Below are 18,710 nucleotides of genomic sequence, written 5' to 3'. Positions count from 1 at the left end.
TTTTTCCAAACTCGCTCTCCTGTTGATGGGACGTGCAAGCGATGTGCGAGAGTTTGCAGTTCATGAAAATTGAAAAAAATGGTACCATCAAATTTTCGTCATCTTTCGAGCTGCTCTTGTTAATCAATTAACATTGTAATTCAATATAATTCATAATTCGAGAACTTTTAAATTTTTTATTTACTTTTTTAAACTATAAATGAAAAACAATTCGTTGATTATAACTGACATCAACTCAATATTACTTGAGACCAAATATTTTGCTCGAAAAATACGTTGACTTTTATTGTTTGATTTTTATTGCAATCTAAATTTATAAAAATTGTAATTAAATCTGTGTTACTATGAACCTTTAAGTTGGAATTTATAGCAAAACCAATATTTTGACACTCACCGGAAGATCAGCTATGGAGTTGAAAGATTTATTACATTTATGTAAAGGGACCTATTTTATGCCATAAAAAATTTTTTCTATCATTCGATATTTCACGCCCGCAGTGAGTTTCGTACCCTTTTCAAAGATTGCGTTATATTCAAGAATTGCAAAACTTCCGCAACTTATCGCTCCGCTGACTTATAATAGGTCTCTTCTTTTCGCCAAGCGCTAGCAAGTAGCGAATAGATGAAGCGACTGGTGTAAATGAACATAACTCGACAGCGATGGAATAGAGCCGCCTTATTTTACATGTGTTTGTAAGATACTCAGTTATACCAGTTTAATGAAGTACAACCAGACTCGATAATTTTATTGTTGCTTTTACGTGCAAATTTTGCGTCAACTTGGTCGAGCAGAGAGATAGCGAGTAGAAAAGTGACGAATAGAAGAGGCCTAATATATTATTGCTGCTTATTTACACTTTGCTGATGCCTTTACTTTCTAATTATGGTGCTCCCAACTCTTCTTCTAAGGTTTTCCTCTTACTCATTAATATAAAATAAAATTAATGAAATGGAGATTGCACTCGGAATGTAAGATCGTTTGTGCCCTCTACTCATTACACTACCTCATCCAATCTATATTCACTTAATAAATTTGAAATGAAGCTGTGGCATTGCCTTCGGGAAGCAGATATATTGGACCTTCAAGGGCTTGATCACAGAAGCGACAAGAGTAGGTGCATCCTAGCCGAGACCGTGCAGATGGCTGTGCAATTTTTAGTGATCTCTGAGAATGAGTTGTAAGCATTCATAGTATTGTCCATAGAGAGGTTTAAAAAAATAAAAATAAATAATTGGCGCGTACACTTCTGTTAGGTGTTTGGCCGAGCTCCTCCTCCTATTTGTGGTGTGCGTCTTGATGTTGTTCCACAAATGGAGGGACCTACAGTTTCAAGCCGACTCAGAAATACACTCGGAGGTTTGCCATTGCCTGCCGAGGGGCGACCGCTATTAGAAAAATGCTTAATTAATTTTGCTTTCACCGAGATTCGAACCAACGACCTCTCTGTGAATTCCGAATGATAATCACGCACCAACCCATTCGGCTACGGCGGCCGCCATGAGATGTTTAATTCTCTGTTGATTTGTCCTCTTACAAAGGACTTAGGCTGACGTAGTCCTTTAGTTTAGATCAACGTAAATCGCGTGGCCTTAGCGCTTCGTTAATGCCAACAGAACCGTCCCAATACTGCAATCGGAGATAGGAGGCTAAAATCCCAGGAATTCTAGGACCACGCTTCTCCGACATTAGAGCTCAAACGCTCAAACTTTGCCAAGCCAGATGGAACTTTGAACAGTATGGTAGCTGGACAGCGAGACTAATACCGGATTTAAAAAAGTGGGTACAAAGAAACCTCGGCGAAGTTAACTATAGTACCTCACACAGTTTTTGTCCAGTAAGTCAAATACTTATGGGAAAGGTGAACCTACCAAATTGCATTTATGGATATGCTGATCACGATGATGTGGGATGCACCTTCTTCATCTACGAGAGGTAGAATACAGAGTGAAAAGCTATGCCACGAGCCATTGGTGTATGTACATCTGAAGAAATAATCGGTTAAATGATGATAGGCGAAGGAAAATTCAATGCCGGCGCAAATTTCGTTGAGGATATTATTCGAAAAAGAGGCGTAAAATGGAAAATTTATCATGAACAGCATTAAGCATATGTTTTTCAAAATAGAAGATACTGAAGATTGGGTGAGTAAGAGCATGTGGCCTTCTTAGGACGCCGTCTTTGACCTCTACCTCGAAGCAATGCGGAGGAAAACCTGGGGTTGAAAGAAAAATCTAAGAGAAGAGAAGGGATGTTTTTAGTGGAGTCCCACACACGTAGTAATGACGGTTACTATGTGCTGCAAAAGGATTATAAAGCAACCTCACCGCCAAAACAAAGTAACCTTTTCACTGCCCTCCGACTTTCTCCTGTTCGATTCTAAAATGAGTGTAATATGAAGACAAACGCTTCAAATTTTCTTCGTTTACAAGTTTGATCAGGGTAGCTGATCTTTAATATTAAGAAATACATGTGCCCGTAGAAAATAGATACGTACTTGCAGTGTTGTCTGCTCTCTTCTGAGTAGACAAACAACATGTCTTTTTATGAATACAACATTGAATAGTTTGTGCAACGTGGAAAGGCAATATTTTTTCGTGGAAACACCAATAATTTCTTTATGCAAGGCAAATATGATACGGCTCTGACTGCCGCTCAGATTAATTATTCACTCATTCCGGAGCCTTCTTCCTAAATTAATTTCTGGATATAGACAGATGGCACACACTTCCGCTTAGAAAATGCTGAGAAACGTATGCAAGGGCCAAGATGGCTCAGATTCATTAATATACACAATGAATTTAAACCAAGGCTGATAAGAAACACTAAATTTCCTACGCACTTTTGAATGGTAGTCACTCCTAAAGAGTGATTAATTTTGCGCCACCTTGTGCAGTATTTAAAGGGTTTTAATATAGCTATATTAGGCCGGGTCGATTTGTGGGGAGGCAAAAAAATCGCCCATTGCTCTGTGAAAATCATGTTCTAGGGATCAAAATAAGAAACTTTTTAGTTTCTTTTCTCATGTAAAGGCCAAAAATGGTGTTATTTTGAAATGATTGTATGGGGAACCCCCCAGGGGAGTTCCAGGAGGTGTGCCACTGGCATGGGTGGATCGGCCGTCCAAAGTTAGTGGGGGTCGGTAATACATTTGGACTCGATTGGAGCACTCTAAATGGGACAAAGTGGGGTTTTTCGTTCGACCCTAATTGGGGGACATCAGAATTCGTTTTAGAGGCATGGTTTCTTCGGCAAAGTTTCTTATTTTGATCCCTAGAATACGATTTTCACAGAGCAATGAGCGATTTTTAAATCGACCCGCCCTAAGCTATATACATAAAAGGTGACCAGTTTGGAGGTACTTTCTCCAATAGGGGTTTCTTGACCGATCACGCGTGACTGCTGTCAAACTAAATAGATGATTTTTTAAGTACTCATTGATATTTCATCGCGGATAGGCTTACTCCTCAACAACGTTTACAAATCGTACAATTGTGTTATGAGAATCGTCGCTATATGTAAAGTGTTCATCGCGCGCTCAGGCCACCTTATGGTGTTCAGCGATGACGCCAATTTTTGTCTTAATGGCTACATCAATAAGCCAAATTGCCTTATTTCGGCTGAAGAGCAACTCGAAGGCATTCAAGAACAGCCAGCGGCTAATGTTTCCATATTTCTTCCAAGATGGGGCTGGTGTCAATGTAACAGTGAATGGCGAACGCAGTTACGCCATGATAAACGACTTTTTGATGCTTGTGGTCTCCACAATATTTGGTTCCAACAAGACAGCGGACGGGGCTACTTGCCGGACAGCCCGTGAAATAATGGATTTACTGTCCCGTTGTTTCGGTGAGCAATTTATCTCTCATCTCAGACCAGTAGATTAGCCACCAAGCTGGTGTGTTGGCTTTTGAATTTGGCACCTTTGGACTTTTGTTTGTGGGGGTATGTAAAGTTTATATGCTTTGTGGATAAACCAGCTTGAAATGAGGAAGCCTACAGGGTCTGATTGAAAAGTAATGAGCCTTCCCGCTCCGAGCGTCTGCCAAGCGATTAACCGAATAGGCTGGTGGGGGAAAATGATCGTTGGACCTTCCCGTTCCACTAGAAACCGGTCCCAGTTCGCTGGCAAAAGCGGTGCAGTCAACATCGCTCCGCGCGTGAAAGCTGTTTTAAAAGTGTGTTAGGATTTTGCAGTGGCGAAAATGCAGCGATCGTTGGAGCAACGTTACACGATCAAATTTAGCGTTAAGCTAAACAGTTTGTACCTCCAAGAAGCACTGTAACGCGGAATTTTACAATGAAGTGCTCCTTCGGCTGAAAAACAGCGTCGCCCGGGTTCGGCCCGACCTCGTCAACAATTGAACCCTTTATCACGACAATGCGCCGGCGCAAACCGCCTTGCTCTGCACCTCTGCATTGGCCAAGATGGGGGTTCCGGTGCTTCCCCACCCTCCCTACAGCCCAGACCTGTCTCCTCTGAACTTCTTCTTGTTCCCGCAAAAGAAAGCTGAGGGGGAGGCGTTTCGACTCCATCGAGGCGATCCAAAAAACTGTGACAGCCGAATTGAACGCGATTCCGGCGGATGAGTTTAAAAAATGTTACCTGCAGTGGAAGGACCGCTACCAGCGGTGTATTGACACTCAAGGGTCTTATTTTGAAGAATATTAGTTTTATAAGCCAAAAGGTTTAATAAAACTGCTTAAAAAAAATAAGGCTCACTACTTTTCCATCAAATCCTGTACATTATTAAAGTTATTCACAAGTTACCGACAGAAGTCCGCCAGCGAGACATTCAAAATTGGTGTTTACGGATGACCGAATTAAGGTCCAGTCGCGGCCAATATTTCGATGGGATTATCTTAACACTAAACCTACCATGGACGGGTCAAATGATCCATTTTAAACTTTTTGCCACAAGTTCTTAGGAATAACATTATTAAATCGTCGTTTACCTTCACGACTTTTATTAAAAAATTCATCGAATGTATTTTTCAAGATTTACTCTTCTCTTGCTAATTGTTTTACCGAGAAATATATGTGATCTTAATAATATATAATATATAATATTTTAAAGACGGGTCATTTTACCCACTTTGGTAGGAATAGGAATACATAAAATGTCGGTAGGTTTAGTGTTAAAAAAAGCACGTAACGAATGGTTCTACACAAAAATAATAAATTTAGTTCAATTTTAAGTCCGTTACCTCTGAATTGATTACCCTTTATATGTAGTCCGTGTATGACCCTTGTTATGACGTTTCATCAAAAATATGGACTTCTAAAAATTTGACAAGACCGTACTTGTACTCTTCTGCTTTTATTGTAGAGTTCGAAGACATATGTTAACATTTTCCAAGGTTTTTAGAATAACTAAAAATCTTAAGAGAAATATTCGAACATTCAATGAAAGATGAATTATTTTTAGTTTATTACCAAGCCATTCTAGGCAGTACATTAATTAGTTTCGAAAAATATCTTCCCAATATCTGTTTTTCACATTGATCAGTAGATTTGATTTATTTTTTAAAATATATTATATCTTTCACTTAAAGACAAACGATATTCCTGTTGGCAATATTTGGTGTAGACAAATATTTTTACTTCGTTTTTTTTTTCTTTGTGAAAACCCAAATTTTATTTGACTGAGAATTTATGTCTATGTCTGCATTATTGTAATTAATTTGTATATAACTGTTGTGTGATGTTTCTAATTTTTCTAAATACATATTGGGTTGGGGAAAAAGAAATGTCGTATTTGTATTCGAAATTTGACGCTTTATTTAACGTACTTAGAATTATCCGATTCAAGTCAAATATGCCCCGTTTTGTTCGCAAACTTGTTGCCGTTTAGAAGGCAACTTCATTATCCCCCCTTTATAAAATCCCCCTTCCTTATTTGCAAAAAACTCAGACAACCAGTTTTCGCAAGCCTCTTTTGAGGCCAACTTGGTATCACCAAGGGCGATTTGCATGGACCGGAAGAGATGATAGTCACTTGGTGCCTGGTCCGGACTATATGGTGGGTGCGGTAGGACATCCCATCCGAGATCTCGTCGAGCGTTGTCCTGGTGGAACACAACACCATTCCTATTGACCAATTCTGGCCGCTTTTGGTCAATCGCCTGCTTCAAACGGTCAAGTTGCTCACAGTAGAGGACCGAAGTAAGGGTCTGGCCATAGTTGAGTAGCTCATAGTGGATAATTCCCTTCCAATTCCACCAAACACACAGCAAAACCTTCCGTTTTAGCAGAGAATCGCAAGCGTTGATTCGGCCTAAGAGATTTTTTTGCGTTAACACGTGTGGCACCCAAACATTCACCTTTTTTTGGAATCCAATCTTCTGCAAATGGTTCCAAACGGTTTTGTGGTCTACACCTAGTTCCTGACTAATGGAGCGAATGCTCACATGCCGGTCTCTTTGGATAATTTCAACGATTTTATCAGTGTCTACGACGATTGGCCTACCAGTACGGGTTGCATCTTCGACATCGACTACACTAGAACGAAATCGATCGAACCAACGCTGTGCTGTGCGAATCGTTACAGTATCAGGCCCATAAACTTCACAAATTTTTGCCGCCGCCTTCGTTGAATTTTCACCTCTAAGGTAGTAAAAACGAATTTCTTGCTTGGTGGACTCCATCTTTGACGCGCTATAACTTAAGACTGAAACGTACCATCACAACACTGTCAAAGAGACACTTGTAGTACAGATTGTCGTCTTCAAATCGCCGTTTAGTGCGACCCGATGCAATAAGTAAGATATGTTTAAATGTCGCGCTCAGTTGACAAAATACGACATTACTTTTTCCCCAAGCCAATATTTAGGGATAATAACTGCATATCAATACCATTAAAGGAGTTTCTTAGTGCTCATGAACACTGATGATTAAACCATTTGCATACACATGACGATTACTACGGAAATAAGTTTTCTTTTGCCTATGGACGTACTAACTAAAGGTCTAGAAATGGTTCTCCTTGCAAGCGGCGTTGCCATTAAAAACGAAAAAGTGCCACATGTGCGCAAAAAAGAAATGCCCACTAATAGCAACAAAATATACAGGTGTGCATACATACTCGTGTGTATTTGTGCATTCCTGACACAGGATCTCATCAGTAAATTGAACGACTGAATGAAGCCTGCTATTTAACGAAACGAAAGGTAAAGAGAGCCAATTAAGGGGAAAATTTTGATAGACACAAAGGAAAATGCAAAGCTGTGAAAAAAAGTAAAGTAATCTAACGAAGGCTAATGAATTCGCCGCATTAAAGCGTTTCTTCTTTCAATAAATGGGTTGGGATTTGTTTATGAGCGCCTGTGATTTAATTTCCTTTTCGAAAGTACCTTAACATAAATACAAAAAAAAAAAAAATCAGCATCTTCATTTCATTTTCACAGCACTCTCTCTTCTACGAAATCCTTATGGAATTTAATTTCCATTTTGCTTATAATTTATGACTTTAATGGCTTTGTCTACGCACATTTCTGTGGCATTGTCTGCGTATGGGATTTTTCAATACACACATGCTCCTACACGCATACATACATATGTACATTCTTATTAAGGGTGTACCGAAATTCAGGCTGAATTTGAATTTCCTCCAACTTCTGAGGGAAATTATTGGAATGAAGAGGGAAAAAATGCAAGAAACAGAAGAGGAACAAGCAGCATAAAACGAAAAAAAAAATCGAGTTGAAAGCTGACAATTCATGTACAGCTACCGAAATAGGGCACTTCACCGAAGAGATGGGCGTTTTCAGCAATTCGCAATAGGACAATTCGCAGTTAACGTAGATGGTCTGGCAGCAAGGTTTTTAAATGAGAAATATATATCAGCTGTTTGGGCTACATGAGAACTATCGATTCGATAACTATGATTAGACAGGAGAGAATGGCAAAGTGTGTTAACATTTCGGTACAGTTTGGTTTAACAAGACGTAGCTGCGTCATATTGAAAAAAAATAAAAACCATGAAGTTATCTACATCATAATAAAAACAGTTCATTACAAGAATATTTCTGTTTTTTATTATCTTTTTAAGTTCTCAAGCTCTTAAGAAACAGCCTTTATATTCTGTTATTGTGTAGCTATGCAATGCAAATCACATTTTCAAAATTCATACTAACTGAAAAATACTACTGCAAGTTTGGCTGGCGGTGCTAATAAAATTTTGTACAAAGTTGTTTGGTATATTGATTTAACTTCATTAATTCCGAACAGAGCAGATAACTGAAAAATTTAAAAATACTGAATTTCACATCAACACGAAAACAATGCTCGAGGTGTGGATGAACGTCCAGAAACAATTCATTTGACGTCATGAAGAAGAATTAGGAAGTCAAGGAGCTCTTTAGTCAAGTACTCAGTAGAGATATACTTCTCATACAGAGATATTTCGAGTAAGAAAGGATACGGTATAGTAATTAGAGAATACGTGAGCGGTTCAATAAGTATCCGTGCTTTATGACAGAGGACATTCCTGAGGGAAGTTGGTGTTAGCGTCGTGTGCTGCCATCTATCAAACGGCAAAACAAATTTGAGACTGATTGATAGGTTGGTTTGAATTTGGCAGCTATTCGAGTAAGACGTGTTTCGCTAAGATGGAAAAAGAGCTATCGTTCGGTAACTCGTTTTTTGTTTTTGGATGGGAGAAATGCGAGAAGATAAAAGCAAAGTTGAACGCTGTCTATGGGGACGCTTCGTCATCTATGCCCTCAGTTAGATATTGGTTAAATGAATATAAACGTGGGCAAACATCCGTTTTTGATGATTAGCGACCAGGGCACCCGGCAGACGTGGTTAATGAGGAAATCATTCAAAAAGTCCACAACATGATTCTCGCTGATCGACGAACAAAAGTGCGCGAAGTAACAGAGACCATGGGTGTGTCGCTGAGAATGGCAATTAACATTTTACATGATAAGTTGGCGATGAAAAATTTATCCACCCGATGGGTGTCGCGATTGCTCACGGAGGACAACAAGCGGATGCGGCTGTGAACTTCAAAGCAGTGTTTGGAGAAATTTAAGCGAGACCCGAAGGAATTTTTCCGCCGAGTAGTCACCGTTGATGAAACCTGGATTCATCAATACATACCAGAAGCTAAGCAACCATCAAAACAATGGATTTCTCCCGGTGAATCTGCTCCAAAGACGGCAAAAACAGTCCCATCAGCGGGAAAGGTGAGTTTTTGGGATGCGAATGGCGTCATCCTCATAGATTGTTTAGAAAAGGGAAGAAAGGTCACTGATTATTGGACCGCTTTCACAAAAATGGAAGGAGACACGACCGCATTAGGCGAAAAAGAAGGCGCGATTTCACCGCAATAGCGTACCAGCACATTTATCCGGAGTGGTCGCCGCCAGACGGAATGAATTGCGCAATGAATCGCTGCCGCACCCCCCGTACTCTCCCCATCTGGCTCATTGCTTCCCTTCATCTTTTCTTTGTTCTCTAACACGAAGATTGGCGCCGCGGAAAAAAAATTTAGTTCAAACGAGGAAGTAATTTGGCGTCAGAGACGTATTTTGAAGATCTCGACAAAACCTATTTGTTGGAGGAGTTAAAAAAAATGACCGGAGCGTTGGGAGAAGTGTATATTTCTAAGAGAGGATTACGTTGAATTTTTTTTTTTAAATGGTGTCTTCATTTCTAACGCGGGTACTTCGTATAATAAAAATAATTTAAGTTCAATCCGAGCAAAATAGGGGGAGTTTTAATGAGGCGTCAATAAAATTGCACATCTATGAAACTGCACATTAGGAGCCTCAACAAATATAGCGTACGAGGTTGAAAAGCGGCGTATTGAGGAGCGTATCTTCACGAATATTACCTTGATTTTATGCGCACCGCTGGCTGAGCACCTTTCCTGTTTCCAAAACTAAAAGGACCCATGAAAGAATGGAAAGAGTTAAAGACTGCATAGTTGAAAAGCTCGAAGACATATCGCAACGCGTTTCACGGATTGGAAAAACCGTCGACAGAAGTTTGTGGATGCCTAGATGGGGGATAACTACCATGGCATCAAAATTGATATTGACACAAATGTATTTTACTGGGTTGGAGAATAAGAAATAAAAATAAATTTTCGGAGAAAAATAAGAAGTCAGTTTTTTTTTTGTACCAGTAGCGTTGAATATTCCGTGAGAGCAGTTCATTTAAACGCTGTGTTCTTACGTACTCGTATGTTATATGACACTTTATCCCATATATCAGGTCAGTCCATAAGTTCCTGCCTATTTTACCCATAATTTCACTTTTGTACGATTTTTGCATACAAAAAATTATTCGCGGAATATAACGGAACTACTTATATTTTCTTTGATAAATTGTGCATTCAACATGTGATTTTAATCGCGGATAGGAGCACGTGTTGTTAAAAAATAAAATGAAATCTTCGAACGCGTATAAGAGGCATATTTTGTACTTTTTTATAAAAGTGGTAAAAATGCAACAACTGCTGCTGCAGAAATAAACACTGTTCACGGAGAGGATACTGTGAGTGTAAAGACCGCGCAAAAGTGGTTTTCAAAATTCTCAAGGTTGCCCCGCGCGCTGGTCGTCCTGAAGTCTTTAACTCCGACGGCTTGCTCGAACTCGTGGAAGCTGAACCAAATTTAACGGTCGATATGATAGCTCAGAGGTTAAATTCATCGCATGGAGCAGTTCACAGGCACCTGCTTCAGATGGGAAAGGTTTAAAAACTGGTAAAATGGGTTCCACATAGAATTCCCGTCGCCAACCTTCAGCAGAGAGTGAATGTGTGTTCTCAGCCGCTGGAACGACTTGAGAATGAAAGTTTTTTGAACCGTATCGCTACTGGTGATGAAAAGTGGGTCCTTTACAATAATTCTGTTCGCAAAACGCCAACGATAAATAAATTAGATAAAGATGAAACACCAGAATCGACCCCTAGAGATGGCATTCACCCCAAGAAGATTGTCCTGTCTATTTAGTGGGATATAGCCGGTATTGTTTATTATGAACTTCTGGAACCAAACCAGACGTCAACTGCTGATTATTATTCCCATCAGCTATCAAACCTGAATGAGGCACTTAACAAAAATCGACCGTCTTTAGTGAATAGACGCAAAGTTTTGTTTCACCACGACATCGCAAGACCTCATACCGCAAGGCAAACATTAGGCAAGTTGAACGAGCTCGGATGGGAGTTAATGCCGTATCCACCATACTCTCCGGGTATTGCACCTTGTGATTATTACCTTTTGTGTGGACTTCAATCCCATATGAATAACAGGAACTATTCCTCAAAAGAAGCTATAAAAAGGGATATCGAAGCGTATTTTGGCTCCAAGGACAAACAATTTTTGAGCCGGGAATTAAAATTTTGCCTAAACATTGGGAAAACATTGTAAATAATGAAGGAAAATATATTATTCATTAATAAATACTTTGAATATCTTTTTTATTAATTTTAAAACCACATTTAAAAAACGCACAAACTTATGGGCTGAGATGATGTAATACATTATTAATTCCTTAAGGGAGAGTATGGGATTTAGGATAGACGCAGGGGTGTTATATGAATTTTGAATTGAGCTCGTTGCCTATTTTATTTGGATTTTATTGGATGCTCCAATAATTCGAACTTTAATTCATGGATTTGAGCTTGACCTCGTGACACGGTGCATTGTTCTGATGAATTTTTTTTTCTTTAGCAAACTGAGTCCTTTTTTCACGAATTTTTTTCTTCAGCTGGTCGAAAAGATTACAATAATGTTCAGAATTTATTGCATTACCAGTTGGAAATAATCCACAAACAAAATTCCTTTCAGGAACTAAAAAAGTGATGATAACACTTTCTTGCCCGATTTATGGACACGGACTCGTTTCGTAGGCGAGGAACCAAGTTTGCACCAGTATCTAACTTTTCATTTTGATTTAAAATCATGGTGGTGCACCCAAGTCGCATCTGCAGTGACGAATTGATGCACAGAACCCAATTTATCCTTTGGAAAATGCTCTAAATGTCGCTGATAAAATCGCATTCAAATGTGTTTTTGTGCCATTGTTAGCAAATGCCGCGCCCATTGTGCACACAGCTTTCAAAAAGCCAACACTTCAGTCACTCGATAAATTTCCAAACCGATATCCTGTATTTTTTCTGCGATTACTCGTGTTGTTGCTGTTTTTAAATGTCCTTGACGTGGATCGACTCGACCACTCTTAAATGCAGCAACCCATCTTTCTACTGTAGTATTTGATGGAGAAAAGCTCTCATGCACTTTCAACCTTCGCTCGGAAATTCCCCTTGCTTTTAAACCTCATTTGACCATCAACACTGCTAGCAACATTTCACGGTAAGCCAAATGCTTGCTGCAGGCACAATTTCACGACTGCGAAGTTGGTACTAGCCTTTAGGTTATTCAATGAGAATATCTGTATATACGCAAGATGCATGCAAACCCAATTAATTTTGTTTTCTTAATTTTCCTAAACTTTTTATAAAAATACATGGGGTTGGGAAATCAGTTCATAGCGTTTTTATATTATATTTTATTTTACAACGATTTGTGTGCTATTTGACAAAGGGTAAATTTTCAATTGATAGAACTCTTTCTGCTCTACAAAACTATATTGATTGTATTTTTGAGTTATTTCATTTTTTATTAGTTTTAAGGCTTATAAATGGAATACACAGGGAGCAAAAATCAACATTTTCAAAAGCTGTCGAAGCAACCCGACCCATGTGTCACGTGTACAGAGAAAGTCTGATAGACGAGTCTAAAGCACGGAAATGTTGCGGAAACGAAGCGGAAGGCCTTGCGAATTCGATGAAGAACGTCTCAAATCACTTTTGAAAGAGAATGGTCACGAAACCAGTCATGAAGTGGTGCAAAAAATTAACTGCGATCATAAAACGATTCCCAATTACCTTCATTCAATGGAAAAATCGGGAGCCTGGGAGCCTGGGTACCTCACGAGCTCAACATAAAAAGCAAAGAAAGTCGCCTTCAAATTGCTTCGCAGCATGTCGCCCGCCATCAAGCAACATTCAGCCATTAACAGCGCTTTTTGCACCGAATCGTAACGAGAGCGGACGGTACCTATACATCAATATGAAGTAAAGAAATGAGTGGATGGCTCCAGCCGAGAGTCAACCCGGATCTTCATCCAAAGAAGATCATGATATATGTCTGGTGGGACTGGGAGGGCACGGTGCACTGGGAAATGCTCGAAAAGAATGCCACGGTTAACAGGGACCTCTACATTGCTCAGCTGTACTACGTAATGAGGCTATTCGAGACTGAGACTGAAAAGACCTGATCGACATAGTCAAACCATACCCGTTCACGACAACGCCAAGCCAAGTTTATAAATGGGAGGTCTTTCAGCATCTACCGCATTCTTCGGACCAACCGATTACCATCTTTTCCGCTCCCTGTCAAACCATATGAAAGGAGTTACCTGCGATGACAAAGAGGTGCTTAAAAACTGGCTCAACAACTGTTTTGACAGCAGACCAGGTGATTTTGGCGGAACGGTCCCAAGGTGGGAGAGGTGGGAAGACAAATATACAGCAACGACAAATATACAATTGATTAACTTATTGATATAATTATTGTTTTGTGTTTAAAAAAACTCTTCTGTAAAAACGCTACGAATTTATTCCCCGACTTTATAGTTACTTGCACCGCAAAAATCATATAAATCGAATTTTTAAACTTTGCACAAGAATTTACAGCGCATTGAGTGAATATGAAAAAAAAAAAATGTTAGGGAAGAAAAGAAAAAGAAAATAATACAAAAAAAAAAACGATAGCTGGCTCGAAATTCTGTTTAATTATATGAAATACAATGACAGTCTAGCCGAAGCATGGGTGTACCGCATACGGGGTGAAAGCTCATTTCACCTGAAATGAAACTATTATCTTTTTTTTCTAATTTCGAATGTTTAATTTTTATAGAAATAGTCACGCGAGGATATTATAAAAAATCAAGTCAAACCGAATCATTTACTGAACAAAAATTTGTTTTAAACATTTAAATGGTCTGGCCAGAACCGAGGTGCTTGTGAACTTGGGGTGCACCACATTCTGGGGGATCACACAAAAGTGAAAAAAATATGTTAAAATGACTCTTGTGGTGAGCAAACATTTTTGATGCGCTGATATCCTCAGAAATGCTTAAATGCTACACGGCGTCTCTTAAATGGGCAGCCTCGTATTATGATTAGTCTTTTCATTCTTTAATTAATTAAATCCGAAGTTGGCAACGTGAAAACCACTGAAACAAGAATAACACAAGCGACACTCACATTAGTGTAATCTACTTACTTATGTATTAACTAGTTGCCACTTTTAATTTACTTAAGAGGCCAATACAAATGCATTTCATTTACCCAAACAACCAAAGGCAAAATTAAAAATGCAGCACCAAGGTCGAAAATAATGGCAGAAAAGCACAGCAATAACAGCGCGACTCATAGCTGGCTACAAGAGGCGCGAGTTCGTTCCACAAACTTTTAACGCTTCATTTGGTTGCATGCAACACGCGCGCACAGATAAAAATCTGCAACTGTGCAAGGAAAGAAAGCGCTGAACAAAATAGAAGTAGGGTAGGAGAGGGTGCTGGATGGGGGTTTGTATGCGCGGCAGCGAAGGTGTGTGGAACAAGCATTAGTGTCACCTAGTGGCGTGTTGAATAACTAAACAACAATAGAGACGAGCGCGAAAGTGTCGTTTGGTAGAACGCGGCGCCGGCGACGGAGGTGACAACAACGACGCGACAGGCGCCACAGACAAAATCGACGCTAACACCCGAGGCATAATTGAAAAAAGGCAAGCTGAGTGCATTTGCGCTGGCGAACGAAAAATGTCTTGCTAGAAAAGAGAAAACCTAAATAAAATAGTAATATAAATAGTAGTAAAAAAAGGAGTGTAGGAAAAAATTGAAAACAAACAATGGTAAAGTGACAATAACAAAGTGCAAGCAATGGCAATGAAGGCGAGAACGGCGACAAGCGAGCCGCAGCGTGGCAGTACTTTGTGAAATCTGTAAAGTGGTTTTATTGGCAACAAAGTAGAGTATCCGCCATTGACAAAACTAAAAAAAAGAAGAAAAAAATAAAACAAAAAAAAAATAAATAAAAAACAACATAAATAAAGGTGTTTGTCGTGCACACCTGGCATCGCCCGAATCGAAGTGGGTGTGTGATTTGCACTTGATGCTGTCGAAAATGCCAAGGCGTAGCACAGCGAAGCGCGCCGTGTTCAGTGAAATTAAACAAAATGAAACTAAACAATGTTTCGCTTTTAAATTCGTGCGAAACGTGCCGAGCATTCAAATTAAACATTGACCGAGCACTGACAGTGGAAGGTGTGCAATTGCCAACGGTGCTGATGGCACTAACAATGACAGCTTACATTTGCAATAACGCGATGTAATTGTTAAGCACTGGAATGTCTAAGGCAAACAAGAACCTCATCAGACAGGTGTAGGAATGATATTCCTGTAATATTTGAAATTTGTCTAAGTAGTGTAAACAAACGGGTGAAGCATGAAGAACCAAGGTCTGGGACTTGGATGAGAAGAGGATGACAATAGGTATAGATGCTCCTCTCTAAATGGATGGACTGGTGGCTTTAAATTTAAACTTCATTCGATAAAATACATTCTTGTTGGTCGATAGTACTGCCCTTCTATGGCCGGGGTATTATCTATCATTTATTAATTTATTAGATTGCAACATGGGGAGAATCTACAGCGATGCTGGTATATACCTCTGCCTTCGCTGACTGCTCCAAGATGGAATCGGGAGTAAAAACACTCGTGATTTTCACTAAATCAGCTAATAGATCTATTTACTTAAGGAGTACCGGTGGTCTAGAATTAAAAATAAATCGATCTTTTTTTGATATTTCGAAAGTATAGGCCTTTAAGAACATAATGCCAAATTTTCAGAAGGATATTGCCAGTATATTCAATTCTACAGCCGTTTTAGCAGGTGGAGACAGATTCGTAAGGCGGCCACTCTCAAAACTTTAAACTCAATTACCTCAAAACTATGTACATTTCTCGGCCTGGTGTTGTAAAAAAAAAACACAAAACTATTCAACTGAATCGTTTGAAATTTTAATATGTTGTTCAGAACATCAATGGCTATCGCCTGCACTAAAATCATATCATTATTTCAATTATTTCGTACTTTTTTTGGTTAATAAATTGAAAAAACCTCAATTTTTTGAGTGCCAAATTCAAAACAGCGCCATTTTGTCAAATTTTTGTTTTTTTATTCTAGTAGCTGGACATAGCTATAGTCATACTGATTACTATTTTTTTGGATTTTGTGTTTCAGATAAATAGAAGAGCCAAAATGGACAACACCGTCCAGGTCCAATTTTTCGGGAGGGTCAACTTCAGCGCCATTTTTACTCCGATAGTCAGGCGGCGATCAAAACTCTGGCGACGACGCCATGGTGCAAATCCCAATTAGTAAAGCTCCTATAAGAAGGGCATCAAGTCTCTTGAGCGCGCAGGTAACATTTATTTGAGCTGGGTTCCGGGACATAGCAACTTAGAGGGAAATGAAATTGCTGATGAGCTTGCCGAGAAGGAGACTGAATTGACGTCAGAGACTACTACCCGGTCATCGGTATCCTCTGACAGTTGTTAAAGGGAAATTGCACAACTTATTTCACAGGAAAGTGCAGAAAAAATGAAGCTCCATTTCTTCATGCGCTATTTCCAAAAGCCTTTGACCCCACTACAATAGTCAAACTACTCCACACCATGCAATTTTCAAACTGGTAGCTGTATAATTGTCATTGGACGATCGTCACACGCGCGGAAAAGTTAGGTTTACCATTTGACCCCCATAGCAGAAGCTGTGAGGACCGTTCAGAGGAGGATACTGTAGGGCACTTTCTCTGTACTTGTCGGGGTTGGGCAGCTAGACAGTTAAGGTCACTGAATAATCCTCTCTTCGAAAGTGCACCAAACTAAGTCCCATCAATCTTCTTCATTACATCAACAGATCTGGCAAGCTGTAGATGGTCTTCCTATTGGAGGTCTCACAATGGTAGCAAAACAGCGCTTTAGGACAACTTGGGGAACGCCAGAGTGTTACCTCAATCATATTTCTACTTATAAAAGAAATTACAGAGAACCGAGGATGCAGGTCAAGTAAGAAATTTATTGAATAATAATTTAAATTTAGGCCTATCAATAGAAAAATCTACATCTAAAGAGTTTGAGTACTGATTGAATTCTCTCAAAGCTCTAATAATTGGGACATAATATGCATAATTGGTCTTGGTGCATTCTACAAGGTGGCGCAAAATTAATCATTGTATAGGAAGATATATAATTTTTGCAAATGGCTCGTTCGTCAACCATACGTATAAGACACTTATGACCAATCACATGTGACAGGTGCAGTACACAAGCAGACGAGCAATAAAGAGCGTAGAGGTCAAAAAAAGATTCCCATCACACAAAATCAGTTTTTTATTTGATAGAAAAGTAATTCATAAACAAAATTGGATAATTAATTTTTGTATTGTATAATTAGATCATAATTCAGTTTGAAATGAAAATTTATGCTTTACAAACTTTAATTTTTTTTTTAATTTTCTTATAAAGAATAATACTATATGTATAGGGTGGGCTTTTTGAATCGGCTATAAAAAAAAAAACTAATCAATATTTTTTCAAACTTTTTTTTATTTTGAAGATTGAACATTCTTATTTATGAATAAAAAATAATATCGTTCAAATGACTGCCACGACTGGCTTTACAGTAGGCCATTCGATCAACCCAATTTTTAAGCACATTTTCGATTGTTTGGGCTCCAACTTCGATTTCGTGTTTTAAAGCATCAATCGTCTCTGGATGGTTCGCATAGGACTTGCCCTTAACGGCTCCCCAGAAAAAATAGTCCAACAGGCTTAAATCACAGCTCCGAGGCGGCCAATTGATATCGGAATTTCGGCTGATTATTCGGAACTAATTATATGCATTTCGTGGTCTTTGGAGGTATACCGCCGAAGCCGGGGCGGCTATTTGGCCGATATTTTGTTCCATGCGTAATTGAGCCATAGCATTATTATCATAATAAAAAGAAATGACAATAATTTCCTAAAAAAATTGTATTTTATTCAAAATCAACACCGGCCCTTCAAACTTCATCACTCTTTACAATAATTTAAAAAATTTTGTTTACTTGTAATCTTATAACTTTCAACCCGGACTTGAAATAAACCAATCGTTGGAATATTATAAAAATTGGGCACAAATATAAGAAGAAAGGTGGGAATGTTTGAAAACTTGCGTAAGAAAAGGATTAAGGTGGGACATACGTCAGTCGCACTCAAAATTTGAACAAATCTTGATCGATTGTTTAGTTTTATTAAAGGTTTTCTTGACTACTTTCGCCATTGAAGTGCATCACATATGTTTTTTTTCTAATATTTAAAAGAAATTGTATTATTTTTTTGATAAATTTTCGAATTTTTTTTTAAAGCCGCAGAAGTTTAGAAGCAAAATTCTACCGTATGTACATATGTATATACATATATTTTTATATAAAAAACCATTTTCGGAGTATTTTTTTTTGATTTTACTCTTCTCTAAACGCGTCATTCTTTTAGAAAATCAAAAAAAAAAAAATCAATTTTTGTTTTGCACTTCTATAGCCATTTATGTACACTAGGGTGGCCGTTATTATTAAAATTATTTTT

The sequence above is a fragment of the Anastrepha ludens genome, chromosome 5 (assembly GCF_028408465.1).
Source record: "Anastrepha ludens isolate Willacy chromosome 5, idAnaLude1.1, whole genome shotgun sequence".
In the NCBI taxonomy this organism is placed as follows: Eukaryota; Metazoa; Arthropoda; class Insecta; order Diptera; family Tephritidae; genus Anastrepha; species Anastrepha ludens.
This window is presented reverse-complemented; position numbering follows the sequence as displayed.